The sequence below is a fragment of the Nelumbo lutea genome, chromosome 2, assembly GCF_056320005.1.
Source record: "Nelumbo lutea isolate HS-2025 chromosome 2, American lotus-T2T, whole genome shotgun sequence".
NCBI lineage: Eukaryota > Viridiplantae > Streptophyta > Magnoliopsida > Proteales > Nelumbonaceae > Nelumbo > Nelumbo lutea.
Genome location: NC_142685.1, coordinates 60,470,858 through 60,485,374, shown reverse-complemented (window position 1 = coordinate 60,485,374; position 14,517 = coordinate 60,470,858).

Genomic DNA, 14,517 nt, shown 5'->3' with positions numbered 1-14,517 from the left:
ACGAGATCCTACACCCAGGCCCATAACAAAATTGGAATGGAGCCTATTATTCAAGTACATATTCTTCATTTGGTTTGTGAAAAGAATGATGGAAATGTTCTTTCCTCAAGAAAGGTGTCTCCCATAGTTGGTTGTTTTTTTATTTATATTAATTTTTCTTCTTTTTATCGTTTTTTATATATAAAAAAGAGATATAAACACTAAGAGAACAAACAAAATATGTATTGTTCTAACCAGAATGGTGGTCTATCCCACCAATAACAAACATTATCAAAACATTTGGCCTCTTCTTTTTATAGTTGAACAGGGTTTTAGTGAACCACTTTTTTCTGTGAAATTTTTGGAGGGTTGTTCCGTTCTTCTCATTCTGGCTTCCATAATTTACCTCTTATCTTCTTCTCAAAAGAATTTTGAGCTTTACCTCTATCTTCTACATTGTGGCGTCCATGACTGTATGGCCCTTCCTGCTCCAGTTGACTCTTGACAGTCCATTTGAGATATTATAGCCTTTCTCATCCCTACCCTAAAGCAGTTGAAAAATGAAAAGTGGTGGTAAGATGGAAATCTGTTATAGCCCAATAATAAAAGGGCAAATGGTAGCATTTGGAAAACACGGTAGACTTTATGCTGAATTTTGACAACACAAGTACACAACCCCCTTGTATTGGCATATAAGTCACTTTATGACCCCAGGTCCCACTTTATGATTCTCACAGGGTGCCAGTGGTATAATCCTAATAAAAATCTCCAACTTGTGTAATACACAGTCGTTCAAAGGAGCTTTCAACCGTCTAATGTGCTTGAGAGTAGGGATTAATTCTAAGTTTCCCCTGATGGGATCATGCACCACCATTCTTTGATTGATCTCGACTCTCTTGAAGGGCAGACGATTTTCATCGTCCTACTCAAATTGAAATTTTAGGGTTTTTTTTACTGAAAAAAAAAAAACATTCAGACTCTGTTTGGTTGCAATGCAAATAAATTTGCATTGATGCGAAGCTGTGGCAGTGCAAATGATTTGACATTTGAGTGTAAATTTTGCCTTATTTTTATTTCAAATTTTAACTTATTTTGTTTGATTGCATTAAAAATGAAGTAAATTAAGACGTAAAGCATAATAAAGTAAAACCTAATACAAAATTAAACAAGAATTTACATTTTCTTCATTTGCACTCTTATGCATTTATACTAAGGCAAATAAAATTGCACTGCAACCAAGCACAGCCTTAGGCACAATTTGAAAAGAGTATAAATACAAATATATACAGTACAAATACATAGAAAATACAATGTTTTGCACTTTACATATTTGTAATGCAAATAAAATTGCACTGCAACCAAATACAGCATCAAGAACAATCTGGAAAGAGTACAAATACATACAAAATACAAGGTTTTGCACTTTACATTTTTGTATTTGTACTCCTTCCAAACTGAGCCTTATGGCTTATATCAAATCTTTGTTTTTAGGAGTTCTTTGTTTTTTCTTTTTTAACTTTTTGGGTAAAATACAAAATCCTCCCTGATGTTTCTGACAATCATAAAAATCTCCCCTAAATTTTTGGAAAATTATACACAAACCTTCCTTTCATTACTAAGCCGCACAAAAAACATTTAACTGATATGTTATTTTTTTAAGTACCTATTTTACCCTTTTGTATATGATTTTGTTAGAGCTAGCCGAATAAGGGTAGATTAGTCATTTTATTTTTGTTAAGTTATGTGCTTATATGGCAATTTTAATAGAGACTTCCTGTCCCATACTTAAGTGGGAGCAGTTTAGTCTTTGTACTACTAATTAGAGGCTAGTCCATATTAAGGGTCAACTGATAGGGTTTAGTCTATCAGGTTCGACTGTTCTCTTCTTCTTCTTCTTCTTCTTCTTCTTCTTTTTCTTCTTCGAACTAATGTAGCTACAAGACAAACATGGTATCAGAGCAGGACGTTGTTCTCTAAATCTCCTCACATGTTCCTTTCTGTTCGTGACCTCGTTTTTTTTTTCTTTCTTCTTTTTGGGCTGAAAAATGGAGAACACAGATTTGACCTAGGTCTGAGAACACTTCAGTCCTTCTTCCTCTATGCAGAACTTGACTATTTTTCAAGAAAAAAACAACTTCAAAAGTGGATAGTCGACTGAAGCTCTCCATCGAAGGTTGGTTACCTTTTTTTTGTGTGTTGTTGGTATTTCTGGGTTGAAAGCCTTCAAAATCTGTTGGGACTAATCAGAACCTAGAGAACTAGGTTGTTTGTAGCCTTGGTTCTTGGAAAAAGGTTCAAAAACATGTTGTGTTTACAATGGCCAAATGGTGTAAGGGTATGTTTGACCCTTTTATGTTGGTCTGTAGTTGTTTTGAAGCCTTTGTTGGTCACAAGTGACCTGAATTGAATGACAGGTTACTACAGTGGCAGTAGTTGATGTTTTCTTTGGACTTGTAGTGCCCTCTAAAAAGGTCAGACAGATATGTACCATGTGTGACAGCTATGATTGTGTGGTGGTGCTTGTGATGCTCAATCTCTATTGAGTAGTTTCAAGAGGGATTGTATGTGGTCAGTGAGTTGCTGAATTAATGTCAGTGTGATTCATGGTTTTGTGAAATCAATAGTGGTGTGAACAAAAACAAAAGTTTGTGTACCTATCAACTATGTTTGGGGACTGATTGATTATGACTGGTTGTGAACAGTAGTGATTGATTGTGACTGGTTGTGAGCCTATCATCTGTGTTTGGGGACTGCTGTAGTGTGTGGAACATCAAACTCCTGACAGCAATACTTAGTTGGTGACTGGGAATTCAAAAGAAGTAGCATTGGAAGAGCATTATGGCAGCAACTGGAGATGGTTGTAGTGATCAGAAACCTAGTGTGGTGATTCCCTCTGACTATCTAGGTGTGCAGATGACTTCAATTAAACTTAATGGTGAGAACTATGTACCATGGGCCAAGTTAGTAGAAGTTTTTCTCAAGGCAAAGAGGAAAGTGAAGCATGTAAAGGAAGATAAACCACCAGCTGACTCTTCAAGGTTTGATGACTGGAAACAGGAAGATGCCCAAACATGACATGGTTATGGAATATTATGGAACCCAAAATAAGTGCCAACTCTATATTCCTAGATACAACTAAGGACATATGGGAACATGCCAAGAAGCTTTATTTTGGGCAGGATAATACTACAAGGGTATATTAGCTCTATCAGGAGTATTTCGATCTGCAACAAGGGAATAAAACCCTAGAAGAGTACTATGCCAGTATGAAAAACCTCAGAAATTAATTCAATGTCTATCATCCCCTCACTCCAAATGTTAAGGTTCAACAACAACAGAGGGAACAACTAAATGTCACTAGGTTCTTAGTGGGATTGAAATCAGAATATGAACCAGTTAGGGCCCAAATATTAGGAGGTTCTATTCTTCCTACAGTTGAGGAAGTTTTTGCACGGATTCGTAGGATTTCTTTGGGACCTACAGAGAATTCCATACAGTCTGACAGATTAACATTTTTGATAGCCAGAGGAGGTGGACGTGGTACTAGAGGGGGAGGGCATGCCTCCCGAGGAGGTCGTGGCGGTTCCGTATTTGGCCGTGGTGGTGGTTGTGACTTAGGGGGAGGCCGTGGTAAAGGAAAAAGTAACTCTACAAGGAAGTGTAACCATTATGGCAGGGACGGACATTCGGTGAATTTCTGTTATGATCTCCATGGCCCTCCTTCTACATGGGCCAATCATGTAGTAGCTGGTGGGGTTGATGTCAGTGATAACCAACATGCAGATCTAACACCTTCCACATCTACATCTATTTCCAGGAAGGAGATGGTGAGTGTAGTAAGAGATGTTCCTCCAGGCTACTTCACAGCATACTACAACCACCCTTGCCCACTCAGGTATAGCTTGTCTGGCATCCAAACCCTCTCCCTAGATTATTGACTTTGGAGCCTTTGATCACATGACCAGGACTCCAGGTGTGTTCTCTTCCTTCTCTGAAACTTCCACATCTCAAACTGTTACCCTTGCCAACAATTCCTCTTCTCCCATCTGTGGTGTTGGTAATGTTTACACGGCTTCTCTTTCTTTATCATTTGTTTTATATGTCCCTAAGTTTCCATACAATCTTATGTCTGTTAGTAAATTAACCAAGACTCTTAATTGCTCTATTACATTTTTCCCTTCCTTTTGTGTTTTTCAGGATCTCAAGACAGAGAAGAAGATTGGTGGGGGGGCATGAGGCTAGTGGATTGTATTACCTTGATGGTGGTGAATCGTCAGTTGCACTTCAAACTTCACTCACTCCTCTACAGTGGCATTGTCGACTAGGACATCCATCTCTCAAGGCACTCAAGATACTGGTTCCGTCTTTGAGACATGTTGTTTTTACAATGTGAGTCGTGTTAGTATGGGAAACATCGTCGTGTTTCCTTTAGTCCTAGAGTTGATAGTTGTATGTTGAGTCCTTTTGCTTTGGTTCATTTAGATGTTTAGGGCCCGATTAAAATAAAGTCTTATAATGATTACAAGTATTTTGTCACTTTTATTGATGATTGTTCAAGGATGACATGGATTTATTTAATGAAATAAATGAGTGAATTATTTTCTATTTTTCAAAAATTTCATGCTGAAATATGTACACAATTTGGTGTTCCAATCAAAGTTTTTCGTTCAGATAACGATCGCGAATACTTTTTTACTTCCTTTCAACAGTATTTAGAACATGGCATCATTCATCAAACTTCATGTGCATTCACTCCTCAACAAAATGGGGTGGTTGAACGAAAGAACCGTCATCTCTTTGAAACTACTCGATCTATTCTTCATCGTATAAGTGTTCCTAAACGATTTTGGAGTGATGTTGTACTTACTACGTGTTTCTTTATTAATCGGATGCCCTCCTTCATTCTTCATGGTCGGTCTCCCTTCTCTATTTTGTTCCCCACATTGTTTCCTTTTCCTTTAACACGTCGTATCTTTGGTTGTGTGTGCTTTGTTCACAATCTGAGTCATGAGATAGACAAACTAGATGCACACTCTATTAAGTGTGTCTTTCTTGGCTATTCTTGGATTCAAAAATGGTACAAGTGTTACAATCCCATTACTCGAAAGTACTATGTTTGTCCTGATGTCACCTTTTTTTGAGTCTGTCCCCTTCTTCTCGGGACTTGAAGCATCTGTGTCTCCACCTTTGCTTCCTCTTCCTCTTCTAGTCAGTGATCCCATTTCAGGTGTTCCAGTTGGGGTTGACCCTTTACCTCCTCTAGTGCAGATCCCTACTAAACAACCACCGATCCGGTATGTGTATACTCATTGATAGACACCGGCTCCTCCTCCAATTTCTACCTTGTCTACGGATCCTGTTGTTGCTCCTGTCCCAAAACCTTCAAGACTTGATCTTCCCATTGCTTTACGAAAAGGTAAACGTAGTTGTACTCTCTATCCCATTTCCAATTTTGTTTTAGTCTCTCACATTTCCGCTTCACATTGCTAGTTTGTTTCACTGTTTTCATCTATTTCTATACCTAAAAATGTCCGAGAGGCTCTTAGATCACCTGGGTGGCAACAGACAATGGAGGAGGAACTCTCTGCCCTTCAGCATACTCAAATGTGGGAGCTCACTACTCTTCCTCCTGGTAAGCATGTTGTGAGTTGTAAATGGGTGTATACTGTTAAATACTTGCCGGATGGTAGTATGGAGCGTCTGAAGGCCAGGCTTGTTGCTAAAGGTTATTCACAGTTGTATGGAATTGACTATATGGAGACCTTCTCTCCATTGGCTAAGATTGGCTTTGTCTGTGTCTTAATTTCTCTAGCAGTTATGTATGATTAGCCCCTGTTTCAACTTGACATTAAAAATTCATTCCTTCATGGTGACCTTATGGAGGAGGTATATATGGAGCAACCACCTGGGTTTGTTGCTCAGGGGGAGGATCGTAAGGTGTGCAGACTGAAAAAGATAATTTATGGGTTGAAATATCACATCGTGCTTGGTTTGGGAAGTTTAGTGAAGTGGTGAAGAATTTTGGAATGAAACATTGCCAGGTTGACCACTCGGTGTTCAGCTATGATTCAGAAGCCGGAAAGATTTTATTAGTAGTCTATGTGGATGATATTGTCATAACTGGTAGTGACAAATTGGGGATTGATAAACTAAATGTCTTTTTGCAAAATTATTTTCAAACAAAAGACCTTGGGACATTGAAGTATTTATTGGGTATAGAAGTTGCTAAATCAAGACGAGGTGTAAACCTGTGTCAAAGAAAATATGTTCTTGATTTGCTGGATGAAACAGGACTGTTAGGTGTAAAACTGGCTGAAACTCCCATGGAGCCAAATGTTAAGCTGAGCAGTGATACAAGGGAAATATTTGATGATCCTGGAAGGTATAGACGGTTAGTGGGGAAGTTGAACTATTTGACTATCACGAGACCAGACATCTCCTTTGCAACTAGTGTGGTGAGCCAATTTATGCAGAACCCTCGAATACCTCACTGGGATGCAGTTCTTAGAATTGTAAGGTACCTGAAGGGAGCTCCAAGCCGTGGGTTATTGTACAAACCAGGAGGAAGACTTGAAGTAATTGGGTATATAGATGCATATTGGGCAGGCTCTGTGTCTGATAGAAAATCTACTACAGGTTACTACACATTTATTGGAAGAAATCTTGTAACATGGAAGAGTAAGAAGCATACGGTTGTGGCAATGAGCAGTGCTGAAGCCGAATACAGAGCCATGACACACACTACATGTGAATTAGTATGGCTGAGGAATCTCTTACAAGAAATCGGGTTCTCCATGGATAGACCTATGAAATTGTACTGTGACAATCAAGCTGCACTCCACATCTCATCTAACCTTGTTTTTCATGAGAGAACAAATCACATAGGGATTGATTGCCACTTTGTAAGGGAGAAGGTCCTTATTAGAGAGGTAAGCACAGAACATGTGGGCTCAAGTGATCAATGGACAGATTTGTTTACAAAAGGGTTAAGCTCAGGGAGAGTGAACTATATATATAACAAGCTGGGATTATTTGACATATATTCTCCAGCTTGAGAGGAGGTGTTAGAGTTAGCCAAATAAGGGTAGATTAGTCATTTTATTTCTGCTAAATTATGTGCTTATGTGGCAGTTTTAATAGAGACTTTTGTCCCATACTTAAGTGGGGGCAGTTTAGTCTTTGTACTACTAATTAGAGGCTAATCCATATTAAGGGTCGACTGATAGGGTTTAGTCTATCAAGTTCAACTATTCTCTTCTTCTTCTTCTTCTTCTTCTCTACTCTTCTCCTAGTTCGAACTACTATAACTACAGGACAAACAGATTTTATATATAATTTTATGTCAGTAGTTAGACTGGGCACAAGAAGCCGTGTTGCTTCGGGTTTTAATGTCGAGTCTTTGACCTGACAATATGAAACCAGTAAATACTAACAACGGCTCTACTAGCCAATGAAGAAAGCGTTGACTCTCCTGGTCAAGGTTCCCAAATGAAAGAAACCCAATGCCACCAAAACCGTGCCTCTCAAATTGAGGTGTAACCTAACAATTCAAATATTTCCCTCTCTCCAATGCCATCCTTTCCCAGAGAAACAAAAACAAAGAAAACCATAGCAATAATCATGTTCTCTACCGACATTGAGGCTCTCAAAGAAATTCACAAAAGCAATCATGCACTACACTTCACTCATTCAAAATTTTTCTTTGCGTTGTTTTTTTTCTTGGAGTAACAAAGCTTCTCTTCCTTTCCTTGGATTATCATCAACAAAAATTCATCTCTACGATGAAAACCATCTTGGCAATACAACAGCACCCTCTAATGGAAATCCCGCAAAGCCCCAACCACTAATTGCTTCTCAAGCTCTGGAAGATAGAAGAAGACCTCTTCAGATAGAGGATCACCACAAAAGAAACCTGAATGGACAATATAAAATGCAAAATATTCTAGTTATACAGTTTCTTTCTTGCCTGTCAAGGCTTCTTCTTAACCATTCTCTACACCTCTTCCATAGATCCACACGAAGATACTTGGCTTTCGCCTTCCTTGTTGATTTTTGCTTCACTTATCATCATCTTTTCGGTTCAAATGAAGGTTTTCAGGTACTAAAAGGTTTGGAGACAATTGTTGAGGATGAAGGGAGCATGCTTTGATTTGTCTAAAGAACCCCAAAAGGTGAGAAGGATGAAGAGATGAAGTGTCGAAATCCCAAAATTTGGTTACCATCTGTCTTGCTTGCTTTACAGGTGTGGTGTTCCTAATTTGCAAATTTATCCTCCGTGCCTATATGGCTAAATCCTGATGGTGATGATGATGATATTTGGGAGACTTGAGCCTAATGCAGCCACACCTGGTACCTAAAGACATGTATCATCCATCCATGATAGTGTTTTAGGTGATTACAATTAATTACCTCCCAAATGTTCATTAGGAAGTTTCGGCTGCCCAACGATTCCAATGTGTCGACCATCTCAAATTCTCGACCAACTGTTAAAACAGGGTTCTCATTTTCACCGTCGAGTTCAAACCCGTGATGGAAAAGTTGTACCTCACAGAGGCTTTGATCTTACTCATCCACCAATACTACCGGTCTGTGATTGGGTTTCTTCATCCAAAACTTTGATTAGGAGAGCCAGCACTTTCTTCTCCGGCCACCAGAGCCGCCATTAGTTTCTGCTAGTTTCATGTAGTCGAGGTCAAAGACTTGGCCTGAGCACCCAAAGCAACACGGGTTCCTGTGTCCAGTCTAACTACTGATGAGTTTTAGTAAAATTATATATAAAATCATATACAAAGGGTAAAATAGGTATTTAAAAAAAATAATATACCAGTCAAATGTTTTTTGTGTAGCTTAGTAACGGAAGGGAGGTTTGTGTTGAAATTTCCAAAAGTTTAGGAGAGGTTTTTCATAAAGTAAAAGTTGAAGTGAGGTTTTTATGACCATTACAAACTTCAGGAGAGGTTTTTGTATTTTACCCTTATTTTTTTATTTTAAGTTTATCACTAAACAATATTATATAGCCAAATAAAGAATTTAACATTTGGATTAGCAATAATTTTTGCACGATTTTTCCATTTCCCTTGGATTGTCACACTATCACCCTTAAATGAACCACATGACATCAACGTTTATGAAATTGAACTGGAGTCCTGGTTAGACCGGTTGAACAGTGACTTGGGGCCTTGGCCAGTTTGGTCACACCCAAGAATTGGAATTGTTAAAAACCTAGCGAAAACCAGTTGGCCAATCGGTTTAATTGGAAAACTGGCAAATTGGTCCTAATTTCGTAGGACCGCTTTAATCATAAAAAAATTGAATTTTCAAAACATGTGTGATAAGACTTGAATCCATTATTTCTTATTTTCAAGTATTGTTTAATTATCACTAGTCCACTTTTGTATTTGTTGTTTAATGTTTCTTATTGTATATATTATTTTATTTCACACATATTTCAAAGAAGAGACTTGAACACATGCCATTTATTTTAAAAATTAAAGAACTTATCATCCGTCCACCATATTAAGTATTATGAAAGTTGTAAAATATATTATCTATAATATTTATAGGTCCTATAGTATATGTACATATATGTTATATCATCATGATTTGACCTCCGGTTCAACTTTTAACTTGCAAACCTCTTCCTTTTCTGGTTATTTGAACATCTCCCGATGATGACATCATGAAGACTGGTACTATCATCAGGAGATGTTCCTAATACACGGTGGGAATGTGCTGTGGGACGTTGTGGGGCATCCCCTTGTTGGGTACAGATTTGAACTCCGGCTTTCCAACCTATGAACTTTTATTTTATTTTATTTTATCATTTTTTATATGAATTTTATTTTATCAGTTCATTCTTTGAAAGTGACCCTTTTGTATCTCCCATGTAGGACGGGTGATCCGAAGTAGTCCCTTCTTTGGATAATACTTTTTCATTTTTGGAGTTTTGGGTGGAAGCTTTTGGAAAAAGAAATGAATGGTTTATTGAAGTTTGGCCTTTGTCCAGAAACTCTGGCAAACTTTGTGCTAACATTGCCTTAACATTACTACAAATACTACGATTTGCTTTACAATAAACTAGAAGAGAGCCGTGCAATGCATGGGATGGTATTAAAAAGAGGGTTCGACTATGATATGGAAAAGATAAGATATCCAAAAAACATCCAACCAATCAATTGGAATCATAAGCTTGATGCCGAATCAAGTGTTATTTATCAAAATTCATAGGTGAATTTTGATTGGTCAAAATTCTTTCCATACCATATCTAAAAGGTTGAAAAACAATATGGGTCCGAATTCAATTCGGTACAAAATACCATTCATATATCCGAATTCGATTGTATCATCAATAACAAATACAAATGTTTATATCTAACAATCTATATTGAAAGATGAATGTTCACATGTGAAAGCCTTGTTGAGGATCCCATAACATGAATTTTTTGCTTTCCCTTGTTAAATTTCCATAGGGGGGTGGGGGGTGGGTGCACAATCATGAATTGTGTTTCCGTTCTGAGAATAAAAAATAAGTTGCTTTTGTTTTTTGAAAGAACCATTCGTGTTTCTAAAGCCATTAAAATAATGGCTTTTAAAACAAATCAAATTTTGGGTACAGATATCATATTATTTAGGGTAAAATATAAAAATTTCCCCTAAAATTTCTGACAATTATAAAAACTTTTCCTATAGTTTTACTTTAACAAAAACTTCTCTTGAACTTTTAAAGAATTTGGCAAACACCTCCCTTTCGTCATTGACCCAGACAAAAAACATTAAACCGATGTATTAATTTCTTTTAAATACCTATTTTACCCTTTTATAAATTAATGTACATATATTATTATTGAAATACCCGTATACGAAATCCACAAAAAAGATCTCCCTGTAAACGCCTCAATCCTGCCACCTGTGATTCAAATGGTTTCACGAATCCGCTTTGGCAGCTCCCAAACCTGGCTTTCCTCCGATTTGTGAGAATGGGTGGGGTGGTTGGGATTCATGGGCCCTTTATTGCATACCAGTTAGTTGAGTTCAAGTTTTTCCCTCACAAAGAACATAGATTACTCCAGTTGTCACATTGTTGGTTGGTAATTGTTGCTATATTGTGGTTTTCACATTCAGACGAAAAAGGCAAAGGGATGGTGGTGTGTTCCGCTATAGAAGGAATCTCAACTAGATTCCCATGTAGAGAGTAAACAATATGAACTGTAATTTTGGATCAAGCTGCCCAAATGAAAAGTTGAAAACAAAAACCCATCCACAAATATTTATATTCTATTCAAAACTCAAAAAGGTGGATTTTTTATCGATTTCATCCCTCATTCGTAGCAAGTATTTCAAATCCATTGATACCTCTATTTTTCACCCTTTTGAATTTCCATTAAATTAAACTCGGGATTCCACTTCTACCTTTAATAGTGGCAAATAGAAAACAAGGAATTTGCACTTTTCCACTTGGTTTATCATAGACAATTGATTATCCCGATCAATGTGATGATGAATTTATGAACTTGATGAGCTTTTTCTCTAGCTTTATGAACTTTTTTTTTTTTCTACCATCCAGATAATGAATGTGGGTGTTTGTTTTAAACGAAGCAGCAAGCAAGTAATGGATCATATACCACATGTGTAACGAATCAAATTGCATGAGAAAATCAGTCCCGATTTGATGGACAATTCCATCTATTCCAGACGAAATGTAAAGTAGCCTTGGATATTTGAGCTGAAACGTAGGAGGGGGAGAGAGACAGAGGCAGAGAGGTTTGTCAAAGAGCTAGGAGTGTCGCGTGGACATCAAGTATTAATATAAGGCCACAAGTGATGATTCCTACATAAGTTGTAGTCATCAGCTTTTTAATCTTTTCTTCTCGACTTCTTATTCTTCCACGGTAGAAGATTGAGTTAATTATTCGTGGGTATAAGAGATTTGAATGAAACATGTGATTGAGTGATTGTAGTTGTTAATGAACATGAGAAGAGGAATTCTGGCTCAAGAGAGATTTTGCTACCAAGAGGAAACCCAACTTACGATGATCAAAACATCTATTTTCTTCGCCGACGACTTATCGGTCTACGATTCCAAATCCAAGCTTCTCTTTCATGTCGACTCTTACGGTCTTGATGTCCGAGGCAAAGATGAAGTCAACAGTCACACTTCCTCTGATTTGTGCTCATCCTCCATCTCCGTCGGTCTGTCTTCGGCATTTGAATATCCATATCTATTAATTGAAGCTTAACCTGTAAATCATGGGTTCATTGTGATGAATCCATCTCCTCGAGTGAAGCATCAGAGCTATTGCCAGCAAGGCCAAACAAGAAAACAAAAGGGTAATATGGGTATTTGAAGAAAATTGATACATCGGTTTAACGTTTTCTGTCTGGGCTAGTGACGGAAGAGAGGTTTTTGTCAAATTCTTTAAAAATTCAAGGGAGTTTTTTGTTAAATTGAAACTGTAGGGGAGATTTTTATGATTGTCATAAACTTTAGGGGAGTTTTTTGTATTTTATCCTATTATTTATGAAACAAGAATAGTTTTTTTTTTTTTTTTCCATGCTTTAGTTTTGAAACACAAAACACATACAACTAATAACATATTTTCTACGTTTTTGTTTATGAACCAGTTTGCTACCAAACCAGATGGTTTTTTATTTGGTTTCGGGCCCCCAAATCCCAAAAAGAAAAAACCATTCATTTTGGAGCACAACCCTTATTTAACATCATCATCATCATCCAAGCCGTTTCACCATTATATTCTCTTTTATGCCACATTTATTGTTAAATTATGATCATTTAATCATTTTTCGCTACTTACATCCATAACCCTTTTAGTCTAGCCCAAAGGCCCCTAACCCTTTTAATCCATTCAGTATCTACATCGATGTTGCAGATACAACACCTAATCGTTACTGATATGTGGGTTGGAAGCACCATTTTTCAAGAAAATGATTTTTCTTTTTTTGTTTGGAAATGTTGCTGCCAGGTAGGACGCTTCTTGGAGTAACAACAACGTTTTTACTTTGGTACCAATGCTCTAAGAAACATTTTCAGCACTAATACCTATTATCTAATGCCACGTCATGTCCTTGTCACTACTACTTCATGTCCCAGTTGACAGCAATGAGCTGCAGCTCCAGGAAATGCCAAATTCGATGTTGCTCTAAGTCATGCCTTCCCGGTTTCTAAGGCATGGCTTGGAATACCGTTTTTTATAGAAAAACGGTTCCAAACAAATAGGCGTTTCCTAAAGCACTGTTTTTTTTTCTAACGTGTCACTGATGTGATGATGTTTTCTAGAGCAATAACATCAATGCTAAAAGACGCTCAAATTGCAATAGATCACAACCAATCCCTTATTTAACAAGCAAATAAACAATGCATACACACACACACAATCTCTCTTACTAGAAACAGTATATGGCTTTAACACTTATAAACAACTACCATGAAATGAGAGATGCTTTCATTGAGTAATACATTAATAATTTAAACGGAAAAGTACACTACACTACACTAGAAATTCTGAATTCCAATGCAATCCTACATAATTCAAAATGATAAACACCCTCGCCCTAAAACACTAATACTTGTCCATGTATTGTCATCAATTCCAAATAGGCACATACCCCAACTGCTATAGGGCTAGGAATTCTTAGGGTGTGCTGAACAGTCATCCTCCCTAATTTAAAAGCTACATTTATTTTAAAAATTAACAGGCAGATTTGACATTTGACAAAATTGTTAAAAGTTATAACAAGGTTTAAAGTATCGATACAGTCTGATACGCCAAACAGGGTTTATCGGACTTTGAAATTACATGCGTTTAATGCGCATGAAGAAGACTTCGACTTTTCAATTTCAAGCAATTTGGGGGAAGATTACCACTTAACATGGCCGATTTGAGATGGTCTATAGGGAAGTGCTTTCTTATGGGAGGAACAATTCTCTTAAATTGATGGCCCTAGTAGGAAAACAAAGACAAGAGGAGTCAAAATTGGAGGTTCTAATGGATCTCATATTCTCATTACATTTTCTATTTGTGCTCTTTTTTGCTCACTCAATTGTTAGTTCTATTGATTGATAAGTGGGTCTGCCGAGTAATTTTTATTATACTCGTTTGAAGGCTTTGTTTGGCCACTATTCAAAAATTTAGTCATAACACTAAAGTTGGTTTATAATTCACAGTGATTTGAGCCATTATACTTTTATTGGGTTTTTTTTGTGTATTATTTTTTATAATTGAAATTCAATAATAATTCAAATATGTTATTTTGATAACAATATGATAAATATACATAAAAAATCTACACTGCGGGAAAGACATGATACCAAAAGGGCTTTGGCCAATCAAACACCCCATCTTATTGGTTACCACTTTTATGATACCGGTTGATTGATTACAAGTTTTTTTATAATTGAACCGCAAACATACATGTAATGGTAATTAGAAAAAGGGGAAATTTATGATAATGAAAATGCAAGGTATTGGAAGTGTAAGGTGAGCATCGTAAAGATGGTCTGAACCTAAAAAATCTAAGGGA